Here is a 13341-nt window from a genome sequence, read left to right as displayed (position 1 = left end):
AATATTTATGGAAAGTCTTCACTTTACTCATTTCACAAGTTTTTCTTTAAATATTGAGTTTCCTTTAATGCATTTAAAATGTGACTTGTTTTATAAAATTTGGATTTTCCCACAATATTCCAGCAACTCATTTGTGTTTGAAAAGGCGAATGACTGAGCTGTTTTTGTAAGTTTAAAAAAAAACAGATGACTTTCTTCTCTTGGGTGGCATATCAGTTATTGTTTTTAGTTGCCAACAACAGGCTCCACTCTAGGAAATTTGAGCAGAAAAGAAACTTACTAATGGGTATAGTAAATACAACCTATGCTTTGCCCGAATACCCCCAAATTCCTCTTCGTGTGTTTGTGTATTTCATACCCAGAGTCTTCAGTAATTTTCTTCCAAGGTTAGCCCCTGCAGCTTTCTTCAGATACCTGCCCAATGGCAACTGCGGCTACTTTGCCAGCTCAGAGAGCCTGAAGTGCCAGGGAGATTAGGTCCAGTGGAGCAGCCAGTGACTGACTGGCTCCCCTTACAGAAATTATAAAGTCAGCTCCCTTGCCTCCAACTGGGGCAAACTCTGGATGCAATTTAAACTCCAGAGCTCCTTACAGGATGGCGCTGAGCCTGGGAGTTTGCCTGAGATCACATGCATACTCGGTTTTGAAATCCTTCCCTTGTCCTGCTTTCTCTACTTTCTTACTGGTTCCTCCTGGAAGCACTTTCTTTTTTTTTTTTTTTTAAGCTCTTTATTGGAATATAATTGCTTTACACTTTTGTACCAGCTTTTGAGGTACACCAAAATGAATCAGCTGTATTTATACATATATCCCCATATCCCCTCCCTCCTGCAACTCCCTCCCACCCTCCCTGTCCTGGCCCTCCAAGGCATCACCCATCATCGAGTTGATCTCCCTTTGTTATACAGCAACGTCCCACTAGGTATCTATTTTACACTTGGTAGTGGAAGCACTGTCTTAAAAGGTCAGTTATACTAAATCCTTATCTCAGGGTCCGCTTCTGAGGAACCCCACTGTAATGGGTTCCTAGGGTTGCCATAACAGAATACCACAAACTTGGGTGGCTTAACAGAAATTTATTCCCTTATCGTTGTGGGGCTAGATGTCCAACATCAAGGTGCCAACAGGGTTATGCTCCGAGGCTCTGGGTAGAATCTTTTCTTGCTTCTTCCCAGCTTTGGTGGCAGCCACCATCCTTGGCATTTCCTGGCTTACAGCTACCTCACTCTGATCTCTGCCTCTCTTGTCACATAGCGTTTTCCTTGTGTATCTTTTATTGATTTTTTTCTGAGACGAACACCCGTCATATTGGATTTTGACCTATGACTTTATCTTAACTTGATTACATCTGCAAAGATCCTATTTCACCAAGAAGGTCACGTTCACAGGTGCCAAGACTTAGGATTTCCGTGCATATCTTTTCTGGGGAGACCTAAGTCAACCCAGGATAGGAACCTGAGACAAATAAAGTTAGGGAGCTCACACGAAGGGCCAGAGTCTGAGCCTTGGAGACTGCAAAGCAAGGAACACCCCCCAACCACAAAGGAACCATTCCCAAGAAGAGCCACTCATGTGCACTATGGACACCACAGCTTTGGTTACGGCTACTGCCACTGTGTGTGAGATTCTAGAACGTCTGCTTTCCTGCCCTTGAGAGGCAGGCCCCTCTGCTCTTAGGAGAACATGAGCTCTGTGTACGGCGCCAGTTTCTCCATGTTGCTTCTTTCAAAGTGAAGTCTCATGTGGGCAAAGCCAACATCTTAAAGGGAGGTGAGAAAGCAAGTTTTTCAGCTTCTGTCATGGGCATGCAGATCTTCTAAGATGAGACATTCTTCCAGTATAGGAGGAATATTCAAAATGCGCCACATAGGCAGAGAACACAGAGAACTCAAACTACCACTACAGTTTGACCAATTAGAATGCATAGAATTTTCTCTGCATTGTTAGAGATGCGTTTCGTGCTCTTCTGAAAAAGAAGAAATAAAAAACTTTTTGACTTGGGAAGCTTGTGATTCTTTATATTTTCTCACTTAAAATACAACTTATTCTTCCTTATCATTGGTGGACATTGACTTTACGGCTAATTGTCAGACTAAAAAGCTGCGAGTGTTCAGCTTTTGGCTGTATAATTATTACAAAGTCCTAAAAATATTTATATTTAAATGATTTGTGTAGGAAGAAAAACTTAGATTTGAAAAATTTAGAGAAAATACTTCATTTCATTCATGATGTTTCTGTGAGTAGCTGTGTTTAAGCCTTTTATATATTCCTTTATGAGACATATATCTTGAGGTAAAGTAGGAAAATATTAGCTATAAATGCTATAGGTTTTCAGTGGAAGGGGCTGGGGTCTCGTTAGGTTCATGGTATTGGTTTTGTTATCTGATTCTTCATATTGCCCAAATGGCAACAAATATTTGTTAATTGAAAGAGAAACAATAGGATTCTTTGGGGTTCTAATTTTTTCCACTGGAAGAATTCGAAACTTGACACATGAAATTTCTTTGGTCAACATGGAGGTGATTGTTAAACTGTGTCATCTATCTTGTCAAACACACACTACAAATGGAAGTTACTAAGCTTTAGGTTTTGCTGCATGGCCAGACAACTGTGATTTCCTTTTTGTTCAGTGGTCAGTATTCTAGAGCAGGCATCACTCCAGCAATGGTCACAGCTGGCCCACCACCTGTTTTTGTATGGTCTGTGAGCCAATTACGGATTTTACTTATTTAAATGTAGAATGTAAAAAAAGACGGTGAGTATTTCAGGGAGGATAGATGTTAAAACAGTTGAGGACATTGCTTCTTGGCCACCAAAGCCTAAAATAGTTACTCTTTGGCCCTTACAGCAAAAGTTTGCTGATCCCTGTATAAAAATACATCTAAATAAGACTTCTGTATGGAAGAAGAAAATTAGACCTGAAAGGAAAATAATTATATCTTGAAAAAAATATAATTGAAAATGAACGAAATACAATCAGGGATTATAAATTAAGAGTACAGAATGCTACTCTTCTATCTCTTTTCTAGAAATGTATAGATGGAATAATACTGTCAACCTTAGGGCCACAAAATACATACAAAAATGATTTGTTATGTTCGTGTAACACTGGTAACTTTTCAAACTCCCTCATGATAGTATTTAATGTCTTATAGCTATATTATAATAGCAACTCACATTTTTTACTGTTTAGCACTCTGAAACTCAATTGTGTGTACGTTCTTTTTACCTTTCATGATGACAGGTATTCTAGTGCTCGAGCGAGAGATTTACTTGGAAAACAAGAAATTCCTGGAATCCACTACTTGCCTACAGCTTTTTCTGGCTGGAGTCAGTCCTTGAGGCTCTAAGGTACTAGAACAATCTTAAAATTATCTTTATTTCTTTAGTAAAATGATGGTAACGGTTACAAAAAAAACCTCTCTGTGCTCAAAAAGTGTATTTTTTGTGTGTAGATTCTGCGTGTAGTGTGAATATAAATATTACCCTAAAGATTTCAACACTCAGTGGGGAGAGTAATTTAAAACATGGTTATTTTGGTTATCAAGAAGATGTTTCCAAATGGTGTGTTAAGGAATTCCGTTTGAGACCATTGTTTTAACCATGCTGAACTGGCATAAAGATCCAAAGTCATGCTTAATTTGATTTAAATGAGTTGAAGGTGGAAGATTGTACATGAGAATCTGACATAGAAGGCATTCAGGGTATGGTTTAATAGCAGCTGGTGTGGAGACGGCTTCAAGGTTTGAAGCTGGTTGTTAGTTGAATGCGTGTCAGTGGCGTGATGAGACTGAAAAATGTGTGTGATCGTACCTATGACAATTTCACTCAAGCAAGGTGATGGCTCCTCTGTATTCTGTTACCCCAAAGTGCTGGATCAAATTCTGGTTAATATACTCTAAGAGGGGAGAAGATCAGGGATGGCAGATAGGTTTTGTGTCTTCTGTGGATTCTGACTGTTTGTGGCTGCCTTGAGAAATGGGTTGAGAAGGATTCTGAGGGCTTCTCCGGGCCCAGTGGGAAATGGTGCTGGGTTTGTCTGGCAAGGAGGTCATGCATTGTCATTCTGTGTGTTCAAGATTGGGTGACAAAGGTGAAGTAAAAGCGCTGACAGAGGGTTCAGCTCTCTCATCCACCACGCGTTTTTATTTTTTCTCATTGGAGGTGAGCACCTGTTAAAATTTTCATATACCACTTCACAACACCATCTCTTAGAACATGGGTAAGCAAACTTTGAATAGCAGCTAAATCTGCTCTGTTGCCTGCTTTTATATTTTAAATGTGAAATGTATTGGTTTGCATTTGTTGCTCAACTTATATTTGGTTGAATTTCACAAAACGCGGTCTCACTTTTATTATCTCCAAAAAAGTTTGTAATTGTATATTTGATTTTGTTTTAGAACAGTAGTTTTGGGGGGGTTAGGGAGGAGGTTGCTCTTTAACATCTAGTTTTTATAATGTTTGGTAGTTTTTAGTATTAATCTTACTTTATCATGCTCAGAGACTATATTCCGTATCATTTATTGTTTACAGGGTATATTCAGTATTTTTCAGTCTGTTATATATCCCTTTGAATAGAGTTCATTCATGCTTAAAAAGGATGGTTTTCTATAGCCTATGAAAGTTGGTGTATGGTTTTTAACTTTACATTATTATATGTCATTTAAATCCTTATTTATTTTAAAATAATTGGTCTATCCTAGACTGATAGTAATGTATAGGAACATCCCACAAGATTATATATCTGTCCGTTCATTTTTGTCTGATTTCTTTCCTGTGGGCTTATAATGAATTTATCAAGAGGAGCTATCGAGGGTAGAAGGATTCTGGTTCTAGATGACTCTGAAAAGTGTTAAGAGATTGATCCTTCTTAACTGGTCAGCAGAGCTTCTGTCTCTGATGTAAGATGCTGTTAGTGAGGACTTCGTTCTTAAACCAAGCTAACAGCAAGAAGTTGCTCAGCCACCTGCCTCCCTAAAAGATGGAATTATCGGAAATTCTATTTGGGCTTTGGATAGCTTTGTCTTTGTGTTTATCTGACATTTTTACAAGCGGTTGGATGAAGCAAATTTGTTCAGCTACCTTGTCAAATCACATATTTCCATTATGTCTCATTATAGTTTATTTTTTAAGGATTTTTATTGAGATATGATTGACATACAGTAAACTGCATACATTTAAAGTATACAATTTGATATTTTTCTCTTATTAGTAATGTATATATGGCAATCCCAAGCTTCCAATTCATAACCCCCAACCCCCTGCCCCCCACTTTCTCTTTCATAGGTTTGTTCGGTACATCTGTGTCTCTATTTCTGCCTTGCAAACCTGTTCATCTGTACTAGATTCCACATATATGCATTGATATATGATATTTGTTTTTCTCTTTCTGACTTCACTCTGTATGACAGACTCTAGGTCCATCCATGTCTCTACAAATGTCCCAATTTTGTTTCTTATGGCTGAGTAATATTCCATTGTATATATGTACCACATCTTCTTTATCCATTCCTCTGTTGATGGACATTTAGGTTGCTTCCATGTCCTGCCTATTGTAAATAGTGCTGCAAGGAACATTGGGGTGCATGTGTCTTTTTGAATTATGGTTTTCTCTGGGTATATGCCCGGGAGTGGGATTGCTGGGTCATATGGTAATTCTATTTTTAGTTTTTTAAGGAACCGCCATCCTGTTCTCCACAGTGGCTCTATCAATTTACGTTCCCACCAATAGTGCAAGAAGCTTCCCTTTTCTCCACACCCTCTCCAGCATTTATTGTTTGTAGATTTTCTGATGATTCCTGTTCTAACCGGTGTGTCATTATAGTTTAAACTAATCCAGGAACAGAATACTCAGTTTAGTTAGACATGGATCTCAGGTAGTTGATCTTCAAAGATCACTAGTCATAAAACAGTTATTTTCAAATGCCATTCAAAGCAGGAGCCATCATGTAGAATAAACAGACGAAAAGCTGCTTGCTGGTCTAGAGGGAGGACAGAGTAGGGCAAAGGACGGAGGGCTACAGAGCCGGGGAAGTCTCTAGGACCAAAGAGGGTTCAAGGGAATAGATGAGAAGACAGATGCTTTTGGAGATTTTGAAAATAAAGATGCGTAGATATCAAAAAATATAGGTGGCTAATGGCACCTCAGTGTTCAAAGCAGCGCTGTTTACAATAGCCAAATAGATGAATAGATAAAGAAATGTGGTATATATGTACAATGAAATACTACTCAGCCATGAAAAAAAGAATGAAATCATGCCATTTGCAGCAACAGGGAGAGAAACAGAGATTATCATACTAAGTGAAATAAGTCAGACAGAGAAAGACAAATACTGTATGATATCACTTACATGTGGAATCTAAAAAATGATACAAATGTATTTATTTATAAAATGGAAAGAGATTCACAGACACGGAAAACAAACTTAGGAGTACCAAAGGGGATGGCTGGGGGATTGGAGTATGGGATTAACCAATACACACCAGTATATAGAAAATAGATAGATGACAAACATCTACTTATAGCAGAGGGAACGATATTCAATATCTTATAATAACCTACAGTGGAAAAGAATCTAGAAAAGAATTTATGTGTTTGGCAGGCACACGTTCAGGAACCTTCTCCATCCTTTCCCGTTCTTAGCCTGCACGGGGCCGGCATGTGGCAGGATCGAGCCTTGTGAGGTGTTTTTTGGTTTTGTTTTAAATAAAGTGCTGAAAGACATTTATTAATATCAAAACTCCTGCAGAACAACTCCATTATATGAAATTAACGGTCAATTTCAAATATGTACTAAATACACAGGAGAAGAGAGGCATCATTCAGCACCAGTGATACTGCTTACTGCTTTCTTGTGTTCTCTGGCAGTTAGCAGAACCACATCCTTCTCTTGGGTCTCCAACAGTGTGATTAGTCTATACATATGTAGATTGTATGCCTGTATATATGCTGTATGCCTGGAACTAACACAATATTATAAATCTGCTATAGTTCAATATAAAAGATAAGTGGATACTTAAAGATATGTAGATTATTATGATAGCTTAAATATTTTTTAAATAATAGTGAATATTAGAAGGTTGAAAAACAGCACAGTAGTCACCAAAGATACACATAAACACCACTTTGTTTCAAAGGATAACATCAAAGGGGGGAAATAATTTATTTTCTTTTTTTCTGATTTTATTGAGGTATAGTTGTTTTACAATGTTGTATTATTTTCTACTGTACGGTGAAGTGGCATTCCCTGTGCTTTACAGCAGGTTGTCATTTATACATATTAGTGTATATATGTTAATCGCAATCTCCCAATTCATCCCACCCCCCATTTCCCCACTTGGCATCCATACATTTGTTCTCTACATCTGTGTCTCTATTTCTAAGGGGTGAGTAATTACTTTCTTATGGGAGTATCATAAACACAATTTATTGAGACTGCCTACTTTGAACTGCAATCCCTACGAAATTTTAAAATTTGGGAGAATTTCTATAATTTCAGTTTTTTTGTATAAAGTGAGAGTTTATTCATACTTTTTTGTTGTACTACTTCAATTTAGCTTTTTCAAGTTCTGATAAAACTAGATCCCACAATATTAGGTATTAAAACTCTGTGTGTTTTGCTTTGACACAAATACCAAATTAAGGGGAACAGGTTGTTGTTTGCTACACATCATCCTGCTTCCTACTCTGTAGCAATTGACTGTTTTCTTCACAAACTTCTAAGAGGGCATTTTAAAAAGATAAACGTAGACCACAGTAAGGCTTAAGTTTGCTGAAAATGATGCATGAAATTCCATGGTCAGTGACTGCAGAAGAAAAGGTGAGTCCAGGAATGGAAGGGTCCTATATTTTAAATTCTTGCAAGTTATCAAATGCAAGTGACGGGTCTGTAAAGAATGACCTGCAATGAGTTAGTAACTGAAAAAAAAAAAAAAAGGACTTGAACAAATGATGGCATGAAACAGAAAGGCAATATATAAAAGACCAATGTCCAAAATGATCTACAGCTTTCAAAATGCTCTAAAAATAATTTTTAAACCTTCTTTTTAAAAAAGAAGGTTTTTGTGGATTGTTTGGAGGAAAAGGGAGCACTGATGACAGTGAGAAAGCAAACTGCTGGGTGCCAGCTCTGCTTCTGCTTCCTCCAACGGAAATAATCTTCAAACTGAAATGGAAGGAAGAAGCAACAGGCCCAGAAGAGAGAGTAAACAACTGTGTGGGCCTCTTTAGAGTAGGTTGTCCTAAAGTTCATAAGGATTTTGTCCAGGGTACCACTTGGAGTTATAATATTAGAACAGTTCTCAGTTATCTACAAGGAATTCTGGAGAATGGGCAAAGTGTTAGAAAACTAGAAATGGGTAAATCCTGTTATAATTTTCCAAAGTGTAGAAAAATTCAAAATCTAGAAGCGACAACCTAATGAGGTTGCATTGATTCCTTCCCAAATTGGGCAAGTCTTTCTTTAAGAGGCAAATTGGGAGGCTTGGAAAGCAAAGCATTTTTTCTGTAATCCACAGTAGAGGTTATAATAAGTCATACCAAGCAAATCCCTTTTTTTATCTTGATAAAGGAGAAAAACTGAATATAATAAAGGGTTTGGGGTTTTGTTGTTGTGTTACTGGTTTTAAATCTCTGACAACCCTGATATGCTTCTGGGCAGCTGTGAAAGGATATGGTAATTTCTGTAGATGCATATGAACTTTTTGAAAGACAGTATCTAAAGCATATTGATTATTGATCCGTGCTAAATAGGTGTGATGGCTAATCTTACATGCCAACTTAACTGGGCTAAGGGATGCTCAGATAGCTGGTAAAACATTACTTCTGGTTATGTCTGTGAGGGTGTTTCTGGAAGAGATTTAGCATTTGAATCAGAAGGTGAATCTGTAGACTGAGTAAAGAAGATGTGCCCACACCCGTGGGAGTGGGCATCAGCCAATCCCTTGAAGGCCCCAGTAGAACAAAAAGGAAGAAGGGTAAATTCCCTCTCTTTCTTCCTGAACTGGAACGCCCATCTTCTCCTGCCCTCTAGCATTGGAGTTCAAAGTTCTTGGGACTCGGACGAAGGGACTCCAGCCTCAGACTGGGAGTTACACCACCGGCTTTTCTAATTTCTCCAGTTTATAGATTGCAGATTGTGGGGCTTATTGGCCACCATAACTGTGTGAGCCAATTCCTGTAACAAGTGTCTTCTTATATATGTATACATTTCTATACATACATAAATAGTATGTCATAAGAGAATATATGTATCCTATTGGTTCTGTTTCTCTGGCTTTGGCTAATATAACAGGAAAGTGTTCTCTGTAGATATTCATTTATGACCCAATTCCTAGTCATAGAATAATTTGTAATTTTATCAAGTACTTAACTGAAGACAGTGATTGTTCTGTGCACTTGAGAGAAAGCTGGGAAGGATAGTTTAGTCTTTGGACAATAGGATTAAGACTGAAGCTTATTAATCCTGAGCTTTTCCACCTGCTGGTTACATGACTCTGGCAAATGACTTACCTTCTCTGAGCATCTGTTTCCTCACCTGTGAATAGAGATAATAGTTGACTCATAAGATAATATAGTGATAAATATTGATAATAAGTATAAAGTGCACGTGACAGGGCTTGGCACATTAAATGTTCAATAAGTAGGAGCTAATGATTGTGTTATGAATATGGACTGAAGGAGCTGGAGCAGTGGGCATATAATATACACAAAGAAGGTAAAGTTCCAGACCTGTGTTTAAAAGAAATTGATTATATAAATACAGGATGAGAAATTCTTTGTGAAGAAGCCTTAAGAGCTTTACCTCTTTACAAATTTGATATCACCCTACCGTGTAACTGTGTGTGCAAGCTGACCTAGACTTTATTTTCGTCTCTGGCAAGAGAAATAGCATCCCACTTCTGTTGTGTTATAGATAATATATTGTGAAAGAATTGTTCAGTATGAGGTGTAATAATTTGAGAATGACATTAGTAAACTGGTTTGTGGTCAGAAGAGGTTACTAAATGATTAAACTTTGGCATTCAATAAGTAATCAAATAAAACGGAGGTAAATAAGCTGGAGAAGAAATGGCAAAAGGGGTTTGGACCAGCGGGTCATTTACATACAGTGGAATACCATGCGACCATACAAAGGAATGAGAAGGCTTTGTGTGCACTAATATTGAAAGATGTCCGAGCTACATTAAATGAAAAAAAGGTACAGAATAGTGTGGGCATATTTGGTATATTTTATTTAAAAAGAAAGGAATATGTGTCTTGGAGATTCACAGAATTAAAACTTGGAAGGAAACTGAGAACATAATTTGCTTATTGGGGGTGAGAACTGGGTGGAGAGAGGAAAAGGATAAGGACTGGGGGGGGACTTTGTACTTAATACCGACTTGATTTGGTTCCCCCAGAAGCTGACCTTGATAGGAAGTGATTCCAGGAAGCATAGGCAGGGGAGCAGGGAAGGGGAGGAACAATAGATGATAAATGATTAAACAGGTTACCACCATGAGCAGCTGCAGCTCCACCCCGCTGGCAGCCTCTGGCAGACAGAATGCACATCAGAGTGACCCCAGCAGTGGGAGGAAACTTCATTGATTGATTGACAGCTTGGAGGTGTGGTGCCCTTAGGCAGCGCTGCAGCTGCTTTTAATCACAGGCGTGACGTAGTAAACCCAGAACTCACAGCATCTATGTTTTTTAATATATTTATTTATTTATTTGGTTGCATGGGTCTTAGTTGCAGCATGTGGGCTCCTTAGTTGTGGCATGGAACTCTTAGTTGCAGCATGCATGCATGTGGGATTTAGTTCCCTGACCAGGGAATTGAACCCAGGCCCCCTGCATTGGGAGCATGGAGTCTTAACCACTGCACCACCAGGGAAGTCCCCCACAGCATCTATTTCAATACCCCCTGATCCTTTTTTGATTTTTGAACCAAGTGAATGTATTCTGTTCCAAAAAAATAATTTGAAAATTAAAATTTTAAGGAAAGTAAAATGACCACATATCATAAAATATTAGTGATACTGTCATACAGAAAATGATGAGGTTTATTTTTTGGTCAGTTCCAAAATAATAAACTCAAATCAGTATTTCTTATGATAGGATAGCAGACATATCAGCTAAAGAATGAAGCGCTTTCTACCCATTGCTTTATAAGGTCTTGATAATTATCTATCTCTGGGCTCACTCAATCAGAGAATAGACATCACACAAGAATTTGCTTTAAACTAACATTTGTTGGGTGTTAAGCCAATGAATAAACAAGGTAGATAATCTCCAAAAGTGGCAGCCAAAGATGGAGTCATTGGTTATGCTAAACAACGTTTTGCGTCAATTTCTCATTTAATTCTCTCAGTATAATGTCCTAGTTAGTACTAGAAAACTGAGTTACACAGAGTGGCAAATCCCAAGCCAGCTAGTAGTTGTTTGATTGTCCACAGTGATCCTCTGCAACGTTGCTGGTCCACCAATCAGCATCTTCTGGAAACTGGTGAGAATTGCAGCATCTCAGGCCCTGCCCCAGCTTTCCTGAATTAGAATTTCTATGTGAACAGGATGCCCAGGGGATACTGTATGCATGGGAAAGTTTGAGAAGCAAGTTTTATAATGTTAATATAATTTCATAACTACTTAATACAATTTGTTTTATTCTTAATGGACATATATTGGCCTATATTTTTTAGTTTAATTAAACAGCTTAATTTACAATTTGAATTCCCCACAGTAGCCATATGTGATGATTATGTGCACCTTTAAAAATACCATCTTAAACACATTGTGCTTATGTGATTGAAGTAGATCATTCAGAACTGAAATTTTTTATTTTCTCAAATTTGAGCCCAGTGCCAAGGAGTGATGCAATTCTAGTGCCCAGACGTCCTCAGGGCCAACTAGGTGACCTGTTAAAATACAACAGTTAGGTAGTTTTCTTCAGTTCATTATAAGCTTCACTCACAATTGTGAAATACTCTATTATGAGCTGAAACAATGGTACCTGAAAACATGAATAATACATAGTGCTAACAATGCTTTTGGAACCATTATGGCGTAGAATATTGTATCAATCCATAATTTGAAGATGGGACTAAATGGATCTTTCATCTAAAAGAGCTGCTGTGATGTGTCAATTTACACGTGATGTTAATAAGAATATACTATCACCTAAAATCCATATTAAAATATTTTATATAAGATGTACTTGCATTAATAGATATCTGTCATTTGTTACTAAATACAGCTGTTAAAAGAACCTCTTAAGTGCTTTCAAAATTTGTTTTTAAGACCTTGACATTGGATGGAATAGAAAGTATTATGGAATCCATCCTTCATTGTGAAAATGGACATAATGGATGAAATACTGTATGCTGCTTACTTCATTTTTGCCCGGTCAAATTGAAATTCTCATCAGCATTTGACACCCCTTACAGGACCACATAATACATGATGGAGAACCTAAATGTGGACATTAAATATTTCATTTTCACTAGACATTATTATCGTACAGTTCAACTTTTGAGAATATCTTTCACATTTCTTCCTTGAACATTATCGTCTTTCATTGTGAACCTCTCCTGTAATAGGGGAGTAAAATAAGGTAGCTCACTCAATTATGAATCATTCTGGATTATAAATTCATGTAGCGTTCGCCATGAATTCAACAAGTACACAGTGATCTGTTTGATCTGAAATTGCATCAGAGTGTGAAGTAGTACTTTAGAAAGATTAAATTAATAAAATAAATTGAGCAAGTGTTCAATAGAAGTGAAATATGGCATCTTCACCTAAGGGTAAATAAATAAATCCACTGTTTACATTGTTTGCCTTTGACTTCATTTTCTCCATCATCTTCTTGCTGACAGTAACTGTTCCTCCATTTGATGGAATCAATATTTTAAATATGAATCAAAATGCAAAGTAGGGGGGCTTAGGCACACATAAGTTGGCAATAATTTTTTTCTAATGGCTTCGAGTCATTTATCTTAGTCTGAAAGGTTTTTGACTAGTGGTGAGAGAATCAGTCATTTTCATTTTTATGAAAGTTGCTTTTCATCTTCAGAAATACCCTCTTATGATTGTGTTTAAATAAAAGGTGCTAAGAGAAAACTGAATGGAAAGGCACCTCCCTTTATCATTATTATTTTTATTGTTATTTTATAGAATGAATGTAGGTTATAATTACTATACTGCTTTGGTATTGTGATTAGTAAAATACAATTTCTTTTCCAAGAAGTTTCATCTCCTTCCTGACTCTGTTTTCTCTCTTCTTGGAAGGATACACCTGTGAGAAGCATGCTAAATGTTACGGAAACCTTATAGAGGGAGTTTTAAGGAACAACTTTAAATGA

At 37.4% G+C, this 13341-nt stretch overlaps 1 long non-coding RNA gene across 1 annotated transcript in view; it reads left to right on the top strand.

The window, feature by feature from the left end:
• Window positions 1–3001: 3001 nt before the first annotated feature.
• The window catches only part of LOC130834564 (uncharacterized), a 71021-nt gene continuing 60681 nt past the window's right edge, over window positions 3002–13341 (top strand). The window contains exon 1 of the long non-coding RNA XR_009048688.1: window positions 3002–3351. This is a non-coding gene — a long non-coding RNA (uncharacterized LOC130834564). The remainder of the gene's footprint in view (window positions 3352–13341) is intronic.

The sequence above is a fragment of the Hippopotamus amphibius genome, chromosome 13 (genome assembly GCF_030028045.1).
Source record: "Hippopotamus amphibius kiboko isolate mHipAmp2 chromosome 13, mHipAmp2.hap2, whole genome shotgun sequence".
Taxonomy (NCBI): domain Eukaryota; kingdom Metazoa; phylum Chordata; class Mammalia; order Artiodactyla; family Hippopotamidae; genus Hippopotamus; species Hippopotamus amphibius.
This window is presented reverse-complemented; position numbering and strand designations above follow the sequence as displayed.